This window comes from Oryctolagus cuniculus, chromosome 2, assembly GCF_051225735.1.
Source record: "Oryctolagus cuniculus isolate XC-2025 breed Fujian yellow rabbit chromosome 2, ASM5122573v1, whole genome shotgun sequence".
Taxonomy (NCBI): Eukaryota; Metazoa; Chordata; class Mammalia; order Lagomorpha; family Leporidae; genus Oryctolagus; species Oryctolagus cuniculus.
In genome coordinates, this window is record NC_142868.1 from 112,924,494 (window position 1) to 112,939,549 (window position 15,056).

Here is a 15,056-nt window from a genome sequence, read left to right on the forward strand (position 1 = left end):
ATTCAGATGGAGTTTCCAGCTTCTGGTGTTGGCCTGGCCTAGTCCCAAACATTGCAGCCACCTGAGGGATGAACCAGTGGATAGAAGTGTTCTCTCTCTCTACCTACCTACCTACCTACCTACCTCTATTTTGTCTCTCTGCCTTTCAAATGAAATATTTTTTTTTAAACCTAGTTCTCTTTGGGATTGACTTGCATTGTGATGTAAAAGGTTTCCCCTTTCTCCATCACAATATTTAACTGGAGGGGAAGTTCTTTAAAGTTCCGTTTTGAACAGGCTGAGATTAAGGTACCTGATACGTTGGGCTGGCAGTTTGCAATCTGGGATCTGGAGCTCGGCTTTATTTATAGAGATTCTGATCTGACTCCACACTGCAGGAGGGAAGGAAGACTTTCTGTTAGAGGAGGTCGAGAGATGAGAGGCTCTGTGTGGAGTTCTGGGAGAGACAAACCTCTGTACCCAGTGGAGGAACATGAAATAGTGGTTAGAGACAGAGAACAGGAGAAAAGCGTCCACGGGAATAGGGAGGCCAAAGTCTAAGAAATGGTCCAAAGCGGCTGAGCGTCTGAACAGAGTAAGAGCCAGGAGAACATGGGCTCTCGGCCTACTGATTAAGACACTGCATCCCTCATCAGAGGGCCTGAGTTTGAGTCCCAGCTCCCAGCTCCAGCTTCCTGCTAGTGCAGTCCCTGGGAGACAGTGGCAGTGGCTCAAGTAGTTGGATCTCTGCCATCCACATGGGATATCTGAATTATGTTTTTGGCTCCCGGCTTTGGCCCCAGCCAACCCCAACCACTGTGGGCATTCAGGGTGTGAATAAGTGAATGAGAACACTCTCTCTTTCTCTCTGTGCCTCGCAAATTAAAAAATTAAATTTTAAAAGCCAGAGGAGACCCTTGATCTGAGAGTTTGAACTTTGCTGAAATTTTGTCAAGAGCATGTGGTTGGCGTGTGGCCCAAGGACCCACTCCAGACGGCATTGGTTGAGAGTGAGGAGAAGCAGTGCCAAGGACTCGCAAACAAATGCATTGATGAGGGGAAGGAGTGGGGCGGTCAGGAGTTCACTGGAATGAAAATGTAACCAGATGACTGTGCCTGGATGGGAGGACCCAGACTATGCAGGGGAAGGCCGTGCGGCCAAGGAGATGCAAGAGGAGCTGACAACTGACAGGGAGGGTGCTTGGGCATGGCATGGGTGAGAGAATGTGTGTGTTCATGTACTTGTGCACATGTGGTGAGTGTATGTCGCTATGTCGGAGTCTTAGTCTATTTTGCGTTGCTATAGCAGAATACCAGAGGCTGGGCACTTTATAAATAAATTATATAAATTTTAAATAATCATATTAAATTTATATAAATTATATCATGATTATAATAATTATATTAACCAATACAAAATTGGTTAATTTGCTCGCAACTTTGATGGTTACTGGGTCCAAACAGCATGGTTCCGGCATCCTGGCAAGGCTCCTCCGGCTGTGCCACATCACGGCAGAGAAGCAGAAAGGGAGCCAGCTGAGTGCAGAAGAGCCCAAGCATGTGGAGTGGCTTTGCGTTTAACAAACCCCTCTCACAAGAACTAATCATATCCACAAGGTCAACATTAATCTCTTCTCAAGAATGGGGCCGCCATGACCTAATCACCCCACACAAGGCTCCGCCTCTTACAAGTTCTACCCCTCAACATCACTGCACTGGAGACCAAGCTCCCAGCACACGAACCTTTGGGGGAGACACCCAAACCCTACCCAAACCCCAGCAGTGGGAATGCGTGAGCCTGCAAGGTCGGTGGGTGAAGTGTGGCAGCAATGAGAGCCCGGAGGAAGGGACACGTGAGGAGATCCCCTGGCAGCCACAGCCATCTTCCTCTCTGGTTCAGGTTCCCTCTGGATGTGTTGACATATCTCTGGTTGCTTGGCCAAACCCCACATGTGAACATCAGTTAGCGATGCTAACAAGCGGCCCCAACGCGCTCACCGAGAGGGGCCATGTCACACCCAACTCCCTTCTTATGCTCTACCGAGGTGCCGTGTGCTGGCCCAGGTGCCTGCCTTTCAGTTTCTCTCCAGTTTTGACTGTTTTCTCTTCTTCTCATGAACATTTTAAGTTCTTAGGCCAAATTCCTCAGGCTGAATTTATGCCCAGGACTCCTTGTCCAAGAAAGGTTTCACCACATTTTAACAAATGTCCTTGTAGGGTTGTTTGTTGTCTGATCTACAACTCTTCTTGCTTGGAAGGTAAGAGGAAGTGATCACTTTGCAGAGAAAATATGGTCAAACTGTGTAATATTTATTTATTTGGGTATTTATCTTAAAGATTTAATTATGTATTTGAGAAGCATAGTTACAGAGAGAGGGAGAGACAGAGAGAGGTCTTCCATCCACTGGTTTACTCTCCAAATGGCTGCAACAGCCAGAGCTGGGCTGATCTGAAGCCAGAGCCAGGAGCTTCTTCTGGGTCTCCCACGCTGGTGCAGGGGCCCAAGGACTTCAGCCATTTTCTATTGCTTTCCCAGGCCATAAGCAGAGAGCTGGTTTGGAAGTGGAGCAGCCAGGACATGAACCAGCGCCCATAAGGGATACCAATGCCACAGGTGGAGGAGGCTTAACCTACTATACCACAATGCTGGCCCACGTGATATTTATTGACCAGCAAGAAAACTGAAGCTCCTGGGGCTGCTGGCTCCATCTCCAGGCCCGGGACATCCCCAGCAATCAGGGTGGCCTGAGAGGTAGAGCAAAAGATGAAGGTGTCTGCATCCCTCCACCCCCAGGTCCTCTGATACTCAAATGTGTGAAGGGGCTGGCACACAGGACACCCATCCCAGGGCTCAGACAAGGTCAATGAGGTTCCAGGCAGGGCACCCGTGCCTGACTTGGGCCATTCCATCCATTTCAGTAGCATCTGGAGGAGGTTTGCAGATTGTACCAAGTTGACCCAGACAACTCCCCTGTGTGTGTAGTCTGGGACCAGAGGCCTCCAATGCCCAGGCCAGGGATGGCATGTGGAGATCCCCTTCCTTCCAATTGCACTTGACAGGGAGGCTGCTTAGATCACTGGGCAAGGGCTGTGCTGCTGCCCAGGCCAGGTGAGAAGGCTGAGGCTGATTAGCAACACCAAGGTGTACGAGGGGACTTCAAAGAGTTCATGGACAAATGAAATGAAAAGTTGATTTTGGTGCAAAAATGCTTTGAAATCCATGCATAGTTTTTATTTATTTTTTTCATGATTTGTGTCTCTATAAATTTTGAAGGCCCTTTGTATGGATGGGTTTGAAAAAATTACACCAAAATAAACTTATCTTTTCATTACAACTTTCACATCCTTTTAAAAGTGTCACTTATTGAGGCTGATGCTGTGGTGTAGCAGGTAAAGCCGCCACCAGAAGTGCTGGCGTCCCATACAGGCGCCAGTTCAAGTCCCAGCTGCACCACTTCCAATCCAGCTCTCTGCTGTGGCCTGGGAAAGCAGTAGAAGGTGGCCCAAGTCCTTGGGCCCCTGCACCCACATGGGAGACGCGGAAGAAGCTCCTGGCTCCTGGCTTCAGATTGGCCCAGCTCTGGCCATTGCAGCCATTTGGGGAGTGAATCAGAGGATGGAAGACTCTCTCTCTCTCTCTCTCTCTGCCTCTTCTTCCTTCTCTGTGTTAACTCTTTCAAATAAATAAATAAATATTTAAAAAAAGAAAAGTGTTACTCATACACATGGCATCCTTAGAGACCACTCCAGAGTCCACAGTGGGCTGTAAACTTCCTTTGACTGCTAGCCCCCTGGTGAAGGATGATGTTTTCCTGACTTTCATCTCCCGGCAAATATACAGAATAACAGCCAATGCTTTAATAAAGGCAGCTAAGTCATGAGTCTGACATTCTCATGTGGGTTATAAAATTAGCTCTTACGATTTTATGGCCCTGTAACATTTCTAGCAAAAATGATAATATCCACAGCATCTATCATTGGATACCATTTAATGGTTTAAAGTGCTTTTAAATATTCTCCCACAAAGAACATTTTGCCTCTTAAATATTTGATGGTTATTTTAATGTGTTTTTTAAGAGTAAATTAACTTTTTAATTATAGCAAATGTAGCTCATTACTTGATACTTCTTTACTTTAAGTTTTGGGGACAGTGTCTTCAACTTCCTGCTTAGGAATCTTCTCTTAAGGTCACAGTTTCCCTGAAAAATTCTGCTATGCATTATACCTTTTAGGGCAACATAAATGAACAAAACAGTATGGATATAGTAATAGAATAGCAAGTAATGACTGGGATTATAAATGATGATGAAAGCTCAAATTATCTGTCATCACCAGATGTCTACCTTGACCAGTCAGAAGTCCCAGGATTTCCCTGATCATAAATAGATTTACAAAAAGTTGATCGATACTCATTAAAAATTAGAAACTTTAAAGGAACTAAAAATGAAACCTAACTTAAAAACTCTCAACCACAACAATATCCATGTTATGAATAATTAAAGTTGGGGCCGGAGCTGTGGCGCAGTGGGTTAAAGCCCTGGCCTGAAGCGCCAGCATCCCAAATGGGCACCGGTTCTAGTTCTGACTGCTCCTCTTCTGATCCAGCTCTCTGCTATGGCCTGGGAAAGCAGTAGAAGATGGCCCAACTCCTTGGGCCCCTGTACCCATGTGGGAGACCTGGAAGAAGCTCCTGGCTCCTGGCTTCGGATTGGCCCAGCTCCAGCTATTGCGGTCATCTGGGGAGTGAACCAGCAGATGGAAGACCTCTCTCTGTCTCTACCTCTCTGTAACTCTGTCTTTCAAATAAATAAATCTTAAAAAAAAAAAGAATAATTAAAGTGTTTTTCATTTACTCATTCAGTATCTGAAAGTAATCTGAAAGATTAAACGCCACCATAATCTAAGAGCTGAAAAATTGTTAGTTGAAGACTAGCATAACTTACAGATCACTTGACAGTAAGTTATTTTATTTGTGTTGTACAGTGAAACCTTATTAACAATCTTAAGAAAATACCTCTGCCTGTATAACTATAATTGACTGTTCAGGTTACATTGTTTTTCATGTTTGCAATTAAATGTATTTAGTTCAAACCAAAAACCGTATTCATGTATGTGACTTTTAAAGATAATATGTTTCTATTAGGAGGAAATAAAAAGAGCTGAAGAAAGAACTGGAAAATTTTGATCTTTCATTTGTTTGAAGAAATTGAATTGTATCATTACAAGGAAGAAGTGAAAAAAAATTCTCTTAGAAGAAAAGTTAAAAAAAAAAAACTTTCTGAGCAATTTGGCGTTCAATTAACTAGCCCTGGTACTTGTTCTGAACAGTCTGAAAAAGAAGATGGAAGTCCTGATAATTTCCCTATTTATTAAGGGCTATTGGTACCTGTAGTTTTATTTATTAACCTTGTAGTTAAAATTATGGAAATTGGGGCTCACGCTGTGGTGTAGCAGGTTAACACCGTGGCCTGAAACATGGCATCCCACATGGGCGCTGGTTCTAGTCCCGGCTGCTCCTCTTCTGAACCAGCTCTCTGCTATGGCCTGGGAAAGCAGTAGAACATGGGAGACCTGAAGAAGCTCTTGGCTCCTGGCTTCGAATCAGTGCAGCTCCGGCTGTTGTGACAATCTGGGGAGTGAACCAGCGAATGGAAGACCTCTCTCTCTCTCTCTCTGCCTCTCCTCTCTCTGTGTAACTCTGATTTCAAATAAATAAATAAATTTTTTAAAAAAAATTCTGGAAATTAAGCAAAACTCAACTGAAATATTTCCTCCTCTCTACACTGTACCTTGACAAAGGTAAGTTGGAATTTTTAATAAATAAAATTCTATGGAATTTTTAACTTATAAAGTATATTTTGGAGACCAGCGCTGTGGCATAGTGGGTAATGCTGCTGCCTGCAGTGCCCGCATCCTATATGGGCACCAGTTTGAGTCCTGGATGCTCCACTTCCCATCATCCAGCTCTCTGCTATGGCTTGGGAAAGCAGTAGAAGATGGCCCAAGTTCTTGGCCCCTGCACCAGCATGGGAGACCCGGAGGAAACTCCTGGCTCCTGGCTTCAGATCGGCACAGCTCCAGCCATTGCAGCCATTTAGGGAGTGAACCAGCAGATGGAAGACCTCTCTCTCTTTCTCTCTCTCTGCCTCTCTGTAGCTCTGCCTTTCAAATAAATAATAAATAAATCTTAAAAAAAAAAAAAAAAAGTGGCCAGCGCCGCAGCTCAACATTCTAATCCTCCGCCTGCGGTGCCGGTACACCAGGTTCTAGTCCCGGTCAGGGCGCCGGATTCTGTCCTGGTTGCCCCTCTTCCAGGCCAGCTCTCTGCTGTGGCCCAGGAGTGCAGCGGAGGATGGCCCAAGTGCTTGGGCCCTGCACCCCATGGGAGACCAGGAAAAGCACCTGGCTCCTGGCTTCGGATCAGCGCATTGCTGCCGGCCGTGGCGGGCATTGGAGGGTGAACCAACGGCAAAGGAAGACCTTTCTCTCTGTCTCTCTCTCTCACTGTCCACTCTGCCTGTCAAAAAATAAATAAATAAATAATAATAATAATAATAATAAAATAGTTTCTCTACATTCCTAATGTTTCAATTAAGTTTTTTTAAAGAGTATAAAGGTAAACTTGAGCTGGGGTTTTGTATATACTTATATATAAATATATATATGTAAAGATTCGCAAATTCTGTTAAGTGTTGTCCTTAAATTATCACCCAGCTACAGTAGACAGAATTTGTCCTTTGTACAAGCTTCGGAGCTTACTGTTACTTATATTTTTATGTCCAGGGATAAAAAATGTATTGATGTCGGCCGGCGCCGCGGCTGACTTGGCTAATTCTCCGCCTGTGGCACTGGCACCCCGGGTTCTAGTCCCGGTCGGGGTGCTGGATTCTGTCCCGGTTGCTCCTCTTCCAGTCCAGCTCTCTGCTGTGGCCCAGGGAAGGCAGTTGAGGATGGCCCAAGTGCTTGGGCCCTGCATCCATGTGGGAGACCTGGAGGAGGCACCTGGCTCCTGGCTTCGGATCTGAGCAGCGCACTGGCCGTAGCGGCCATTTGGGAAGTGAACCAGCAGAAGGAAGACCTTTCTCTCTGTCTCTGTCTCTCATTCTCTCACTAACTCTGCCTGTCAAAAAAAAAAATTTATTGATGCCAAATAAAATTTGGAATATTTCCATCTGGAAATTTCTTTTCTTCAAATATTAGAAGACATATTAATGTTTCATGATATTTTTACCTTCTTGAATACAGCAGGATATTTACGATTCAAAGACAACAATAAAGCTAATTTTAATTGCATTTCAATTTATACATCAATTATTAGATCTTTAAGCCTACCAAATTTCTGATTATCTATTTTTGAAAAGTGATTAAACACTTAATATCAAAGGCACAGTCACAGTTGTTCAAGTTCATGTTAATAACAACTGGTTTTGAATTCATGTAAGTGTCTGGAATTGGCCAGCATAAACTGAGATGATGCCAATGGATCACATGGATTTCCACTGATATTCGCTCCTATAAGCTCCAGTGTGTTTGTTCTAAGACACCTGCTAGTGGCACTGCACTAACTTTCAAGAGTCCAAGATCTTCAGGGTGATGCCTTAATACCAAGGCAATTTCAAATTCATAATTAACCACAGAGGAATGCCAGCAATACTGTTTGTTGTTTTTTCCTACTGGTACCCAGCCAGGAATGTGTCCATTTCATCAGGAACTGGATTCCCATTTAACTGTTCTATTTCCTTCGCTGGTATCCAGCACTCTGCAAGAGGTTTTTGAAGTCCTCCTCAATATTCCAAAAAAAATCTTTTGAATGTAGAAAAATTTTAAATCTTAGCTTTTTTGTTGGGTTTTCTATCAAGCCAAGCCCAAAGGTATGGCTGACCTTTGTAAGCAGTATCATAACAACAAGTTCTAGCCACTCTGTCTGTTGGAATTGCACCGTAAATATCTGCATCTAATGCCTTGTGACTTACACGTTCAGCTGTCAAAACTTCAAATGGCTGGTGCTCCCTTTTGGTGGAGGGCTCCTCGTTTACCTCTATCACAAATACACGTGACATTTTCTGCTACACAGAGCCCAGGCACCTCACGGTGGGCCCAGAGGCAACCCAGAGAGTGCCTTTCCCAACAGCTCCCGTTCCCAGCCGGCAGAAGCCCTGCAGCCCTAAGTCACCAGCTTCCGGCTACTCAGGCTCCACACCCAGTGAGCTGCCCCCATGATGCCCAGGCCCTTAATGTGTTTGTTTAAACTCTTCTTTTAATTTTGATATTTGGTAACAGGAGAAGATTTGGCACACGGAGGTCTCAAGGGACAAGAGTTATAAATGACACAGAGTTAAAGCAGGGGGTTGTGGGAAAGCATCAGGAAGTCCCTAGAGAGACGCGCTGATGGGACGGCTTTCAGGAATAGGTGGCCCGATGGAATCCTGCACACATGAGGCTTTCTATTGGAAAGCAATCAGTCATTCTATGCAATTCAGCCCAGGATTGCTAAGCAACAACTTTGGTGAGATATAATTCATGCATCATATAATTCTTCTTTTTTAGTATATTCAGAGTTGTGCAACTATTATAATATTTTATCATCTCCAAAAGAAACCCATTAATAGTTCCTCCCCATTCTTCCCACCTTCTCAACTTTGGTGGCTCCTCTTCATGCCTGACCATAATCTGCCTTGGAAAGACTTGTAATTCAATGGATCTTTCCTTGTGTTCCCTTGAAAGTATTCCCCTTTGGAAACTAGACCACCACATCCCCACGATTCTAAAATACCTAAGATGAGAGGCCAGTGCTGTGGTGTAGTGGGCTAAGCTTCTGCCTGTGGCACCAGCATCACATATAGGTGCCAGTTCGAGTCCCAGCTGCTCCACTTCCTGTCCAGCTCTCTGCTATGGCCTGGGAAAGCAGTAGAAAATGACCCAACTGTTTGGGCCCCTGCTCCTGGGTGGGAGACCTGAAAGAAACTCCTGGTTCCTGGCTCCTGCATGGGAGACCCTGAAGAAGCTCTAGGCTCCTGGCTTCTGATCAGCACAACTCTGGCCATTGTGGCCGTTTAGGGAGTGAACCAGCAGAAGAAAGACCTTTCTCTCTGTCTCTCCCTTTCTCTGTAACTCTACCTCTCAAAAAAAAAAAAAAAAAAGTACAAGTGGTTTCCATTTATAGAAAGAAAAATAAAATTAATAATTTAGAGGTTCCCAGTTTGAGACTGTGTGGCTCCATTAATCTGGTGTCTGGTGATGGCTGGCAATGGCAGTATATAGAGGAATAATCAGATGATGAACAAGGAAGAAGAGAGACAGGGCGCATACTCCTCCTCCTTATAATGCCATTACAATTCGAACATGGGACTCCATGCTAACAACTCAATCCAATCACTTACCAAAGGTACCACCTTCAGTTGTCAGGGGCAGCGCTGTGGCATAGCTGGTAAAGTCACTGCCTGCAGTGCTGTTATCCTTCATGGGCGCCAGTTGAGTCCCAGCTGCTCCACTTCCATTCCAGCTCTCTGCTGTGTCCTGGGAAAGCAGTAGAAGATGGCCCAAGTCCTTGGGTCCCTGAACCCACGTGGGAGATCCAGAAGAGGCTCCTGGCTTCAGATCAGCCCAGCTCTGGCTGTTGGGGCCATTTGGGGAGTGAACCAGCGGATGGAAGACCTTTCTCTCTCTCAACCTCTGCCTCTCTGTAACTCTGACTTTCAGATAAATAAATAAATCTTTAAAAAAAAAATCCAGCCTCTACCTTAATCCAACAATTAGCAGCAATCCATTGACTGCCAAGGTAAGACTTTGGGGTTGAAATAACTGCATCAATTCGGGGGTCAAGTCCTGTTCTGTTCAATCCGTAACAGTCAGCAACCCACACACATGGCATGTTGAGAACACAGTGACATACAGAAGTCATACACTGTGGTTTAGAACATACACCGCCTCCCAGAAGATGGACACGCCATGCTCACCCCAGTGCCTACATTTTGTGTTCAGCAAGCCATCACAACCCTCTACCAGCTTGGCAGTTTCCTGATGATAGAATACCATATGAAATAACTTCCACTAGAAAATGTCTCTTTGCAGCCAGCGCCGTGGCTCAATAGGCTAATCCGCCGGCACACCGGGTTCTAGTCCAGGTCGGGGCACCGGATCCTGTCCTGGTTGCCCCTCTTCCAGTCCAGCTCTCTGCTGTGGCCCGGGAGTGCAGTGGAGGATGATGGCTCAAGTCTTTGGGCCCTGCACCCACATGAGAGACCAAGAGGAAGCACCTGGCTCCTGGCTTTGGAACAGCACGGTGCGCGGGCTACAGCGGCCACTGGGGGGTGAACCAACGGAAAAGGAAGACCTTTCTCTCTGTCTCTCTCTCTCACTGTCCACTCTGCCTGTCAAAAAAAAAAAAAAAGAAAAGAAAAAGAAAAGAAAAGAAAAGAAAATGTTTCTTTGCGCATTTCCTTCGTGCCATCGCCAAGATGGCGGCGCCCATGCTGTGGTGCTGCTACTGGGCCCAGTGGTCTGGTGGCCCTGGCCGGTTAGGAGTCCTCCGCCCCTGGCTGCTTAGGAAGCACTCGGGCACTCCGTGTGTCCTGGCGGCGCAGAAGGCTAGGTGTTCTGTTCAAAGAGTTCTTCCGGGACAGGGGGACGGAGATTTCCCAGAGCGCCTCCACCGTGGCTAGGCCAGCTTCTCTCCCCAGGCCCTCTCCTGCGGCTTCGACCCCACGAGCCACTCACTTTCTCGCAAGACAGCTGCTGGCGCTGCTGGGCCTGTTTCATGAATTTCCAGCGATCGGGCCTGGGAGACCCGGGCGGCCGCACCACAGAGCGCGGAGCGCGTGGGAGCCAACGCGCGCGCCCTCCGCGCGGGGGTCGAGCGAGGCCCTGGCGGCCACTCCCCAGCAGGTCTTCAGCGACGGGCACCCCTGGGGCAGCCTCACGGCGCTGGACAGCTCGTCCTGTTACGGCCAGCAGCACCTGCCGGACTTCCGGGTCTCCGTGGGCGGCCCCTTCCGCATGGGCACGCTGCGGGGCCGGCTGAGCGCGTGCACCGGAGCTGAGTTCCTCCTTGGCAGGTGCTGCAGGCCTAGGACTTCCATTACCTGTTCCAGCGTCCCGGGGGCGGCTGGGCGGCTCTGGCCAGCTGGGCAGTATCATGTCCACGAGCTGACTGGAGAAGATGCCCTCGGAATCACCGAGACCCTCTGAGCGGAAGCTGGGGGGCAGTCGGCTGGCAATGCCGGACGGCTCTGGCTCCGTTTGCATTGTTTCAGTTCTTCCTCAGGCAACAAGACCGCACTGGCCTCAGGGAGAAGGTACCTGAAGCTCTTCACTTTCCAGAGACCCACTGCGTCATGCAGCTGCACCTCCCAGAGCCAGAACCCCGGGCTCTCCACAGCGACCTGCTGCCCACGTCATCAGGCACCTTCATGGCCCAGACAGCCTGCACCCCGCCGGAAGGTGCACCCAGGCCCTCTCTCATAGCAGCATCGCCGCTCTGGAGGTGCCATCTGACCAGGAGTGAAGGGTGTTGTTGAGAGAAGCTTCGTTTTCTGCGTGCGTTCTTGACCCCCTGACCAGCATGCTGGCTGCATGGTGCAAAGCCAGCGCCGTTCCAGACGGCCCCCGTGGGTATCGGATGATAGCAGCAGTTCCCAGTATTAATCACAGACTAAGAAATCCCGAGAGTGCTTCAGCTGGACAACGCATTCTCAGGAATGGCCTTTTACCTTTACTTAAAATTGGAAACGGGGATTTGTACGTTGTAAAATGGCTTCCGTGGTGATGAATAATCCTCCCAGTTCAAACAAACTGACCCATCCTCATTCTCAAAACGTAAAAAGTGCTGGCTCCGAAATGTATGCCTTTGCCTGTAGGTGTCAGAAAAAACAGACAGGACTGTACACCAGGTCTCTCAGGGTAAGTAATTTTACTATTTTTATGGGCTGGTTAGTAAATAAGCTATTGTTTAAGAAAAAAGCTCTTTAGATGTAGTACTATTTACTATTCTGTCCTGTTCACGTCATATGTAAATATTATATACACATATACATACTTCTTTCCTTGAAACCAGTGGTAATATCACATATCATGAGATTCATGACAAAGATAATAAAGTGAGGGCTATAATTCAGTGCAGACAGAATTTATAAATATCTACATGGCAAATAATAGCGAATCCACACATTCTCCTATTAACGTCTACACGGGAGAGAAAGCATGTGATAGTTGTCTTTCTGTGTCTAACTTCTTTCGCTTAGCATAATGCTCTCCAGTTCCACCCAGAATACAATGTCAGGATTTTACTCTTTTTATGGCTGAGTAATATTCTATTGTGTATCTATACACCACATTTTGTTTACTCAGCCATGCGCTGATGGAGACTGAGAGGGATTCCATAGCTTCACTATTGTGAGTTAGACTGCAGTAGGTACAGGAGTGCAGGTGTGTCTTGCATATGCCGACCTCATTTTCTTTGGCTATATTCTCAGAAGTGAGATAACTGGGCTACACAGCAGATCTATTTTTGTTTTTTTTTTTTTGAGGAATCTTCCACACAACAGTGTATTAGGGTTCCCTCTTCTCCAAATGCTTGCCAACAATTGTTCTTTCTCGACTGTTGGATAACACCCATTCTAAAAGCAGGGAGTTGATGCCACATTGTAGTTCATACTGAGCATCTTTTCCTGCGTTTGTTGGCCATTTGTGTTTCTTCTTTTGGAAATTGTCTGTGCAGATCCTTGGACCGTTTTGTAACTGGATTGTTTCTTGTTGAATTTCTTGAGCTCTTTGTACATTTTGGATATTAATCCTTCATCACGTGCATTGGTCTGTGTGGGGAGCAATCCAGACTAGACTAAGTTACTGGAATTAAGACTTATTCTATGCATCTGCTCTCCCACAATATGGCGCTGGGAGAGGAGAAAAACAGCTTCTACACAGCTGCCTCCAGTTCAACCAATAAACTGTAGGACTTGCTCCTGATTGGAGGAGAACAGCGTACTCGGCGTGTGGGCAGCCGAGTTGGGATTGGCAGAGGAGGACTATAAAGGAGGAGAGAGACGGCATGCACCAGGAACATCTAAGGGGAACATCTAAGGGAACACCTGTGCAGCCCCCGAGAGAGCCGGCCGGCGGTGTGCCGCTCCCCTGCGGAAGTGGGGAATGTGGCAGGGGGAACTGCCCTTCCACGGAGGTGGAAGGGATAGCAGCAAACCCGGGGAGGGCCGAGCAGACAAAAGAACAGCGCAGGGTCCTGTGTCGTTCCTCCACGAAGACGGGGAGCGACAGTCTGAAAACATCCCCTCTCACTCTGTCAGTTGTCTCTGCACTCTGCTGTTTGCTTTGCTGTGCAGGAGCCCCTGAGTTGCATGTAATCCCATTTGTCTATTTTTGCTTTCATTGCCTGTGCTTTTAGGATCTTATCCAAAAAGTCATTGCCTTGGAACCAACCAGGGTGTCCATTATCTGATGAATGGATAAAGAAAATGTGGTATATATACACACAATGGAATATTATTCAGTTATTAAAAAAAAAAAAAAAAAAAAAAAAAAAAAAAAAACAGGGGTTGGTGCTGTGACACAGTGGGTTAAAGCCCCAGCCTACAGTTCTGGCATCCCATATGGGTACTGATTCAAGTCCTAGCTACTCCACTTCCAATCCAGCTCTTTGCTATGGCCTGGGAAAGCAGTGGAAGATGGCCCAAGTCCTTGGGCCCCTGCACCCACGTGGGAGATCCAGAAGAGGCTCCTGGCTCCTGGCTTCGGATCAGCTCAGCTCTGGCCTTTGGGGAGTGAACCAGCAGATGGAAGACATCTTTCTCTCTCTCTTTCTGACTCTACTATTTCACTGTAACTCTGTCTTTCAAATAAATAAAATAAACCTTAAAAAAAAAACTGCCTCCCCAAGAAGCAATTTGCTAGGGCTTAAAAAAAATTTACCATTTGCAGCAAAATGGGCACAACTGGAGGACATCATGTTGAGTAAAATAAGTCAGACCCAGAAAGATAAATATCACATGTTCTCCCTTATATAGGAGCTAAAATTTAAAAACAAACAAAAAAGAAGGAATAAAGAAATCTCTGTGTGTATCAGTATCGCTGCAAATATAATTTGAAATCACTGGTTAAGAATGTTATACTACTGGCCGGCGCCGCGGCTCACTAGGCTAATCCTCCACCTAGCGGCGCCAGCACACCAGGTTCTAGTCCCTGTCGGGGCGCCGGATTCTGTCCCGGTTGCCCCTCTTCCAGGCCAGCTCTCTGCTGTGGCCAGGGAGTGCAGTGGAGGATGGCCCAAGTGCTTGGGCCCTGCACCCCATGGGAGACCAGAAGAAGCGCCTGGCTCCTGCCTTTGGATCAGCGCGGTGCGGCCATTGGAGGGTGAACCAACGGCAAAAGGAAGACCTTTCTCTCTGTCTCTCTCTGTCACTGTCCACTCTGCCTGTCAAAAAAAAAAAAAAAAAAAAAAAAAAAAACACACAAGAATGTTATACTACTATAGTTGTAATGGGTTGTGATTGCTTTAAAATTTACTGTTTATATATGGGAGAAGTAGTCATTTTTTCTATTCAATTATTTAGAGCCATTTTCTATATTCCTACTAAACTAAGGGCTTTTTGCTTTTTACTTGTTAAACTTATACAGTGAAGTATTAAGCCTTTTTACTGCAATGTTTTTTTTTAAAAATGTGTTATCTCAAAAACAAAAAAAAAAAAAAAGAAAGGGGGAAGGAAAGAGGGTAGAGGGAGGGGGAAAGAGGGAGGAAGGAATATCATGTTCTTAGAATTGTATCTACAAATCACATTCAATCTGTTAAAAACTAATTAAAAATTAGAAGTAAAAAAAAAAAAAAAAAAAAAAACAAACCTCATTGCCTATGCCAGAATCTTGGAGTATTTACCCTGTTTCCCTCTAGTAATTTCATGTCCTATAATTAGATTCTTGACTTATTTTGAGTTTATTTTTGTGTAGGGTATAAGGTAGGAGTCTTTTTTCAAACTTCTGCATGTGGAAATCCAGTTTTGCCAGCACCATTTATTAGTAAAGAGTCTGTCCTTTCTCCAGGGAATGTTTTTCACACACTTGTCAAGGATAAG

General features: G+C 46.0%; 2 pseudogenes; one reads left to right on the forward strand and one right to left on the reverse strand.

Annotated features, from left to right (window-relative positions):
* Positions 1-7,279: 7,279 nt before the first annotated feature.
* On the reverse strand, positions 7,280-8,646 carry LOC103347734 (RNA ligase 1 pseudogene; annotated as a pseudogene).
* A 1,790-nt stretch (positions 8,647-10,436) lies between these two features.
* On the forward strand, positions 10,437-11,871 carry LOC149128000 (tyrosine--tRNA ligase, mitochondrial pseudogene; annotated as a pseudogene).
* Positions 11,872-15,056: the final 3,185 nt, after the last annotated feature.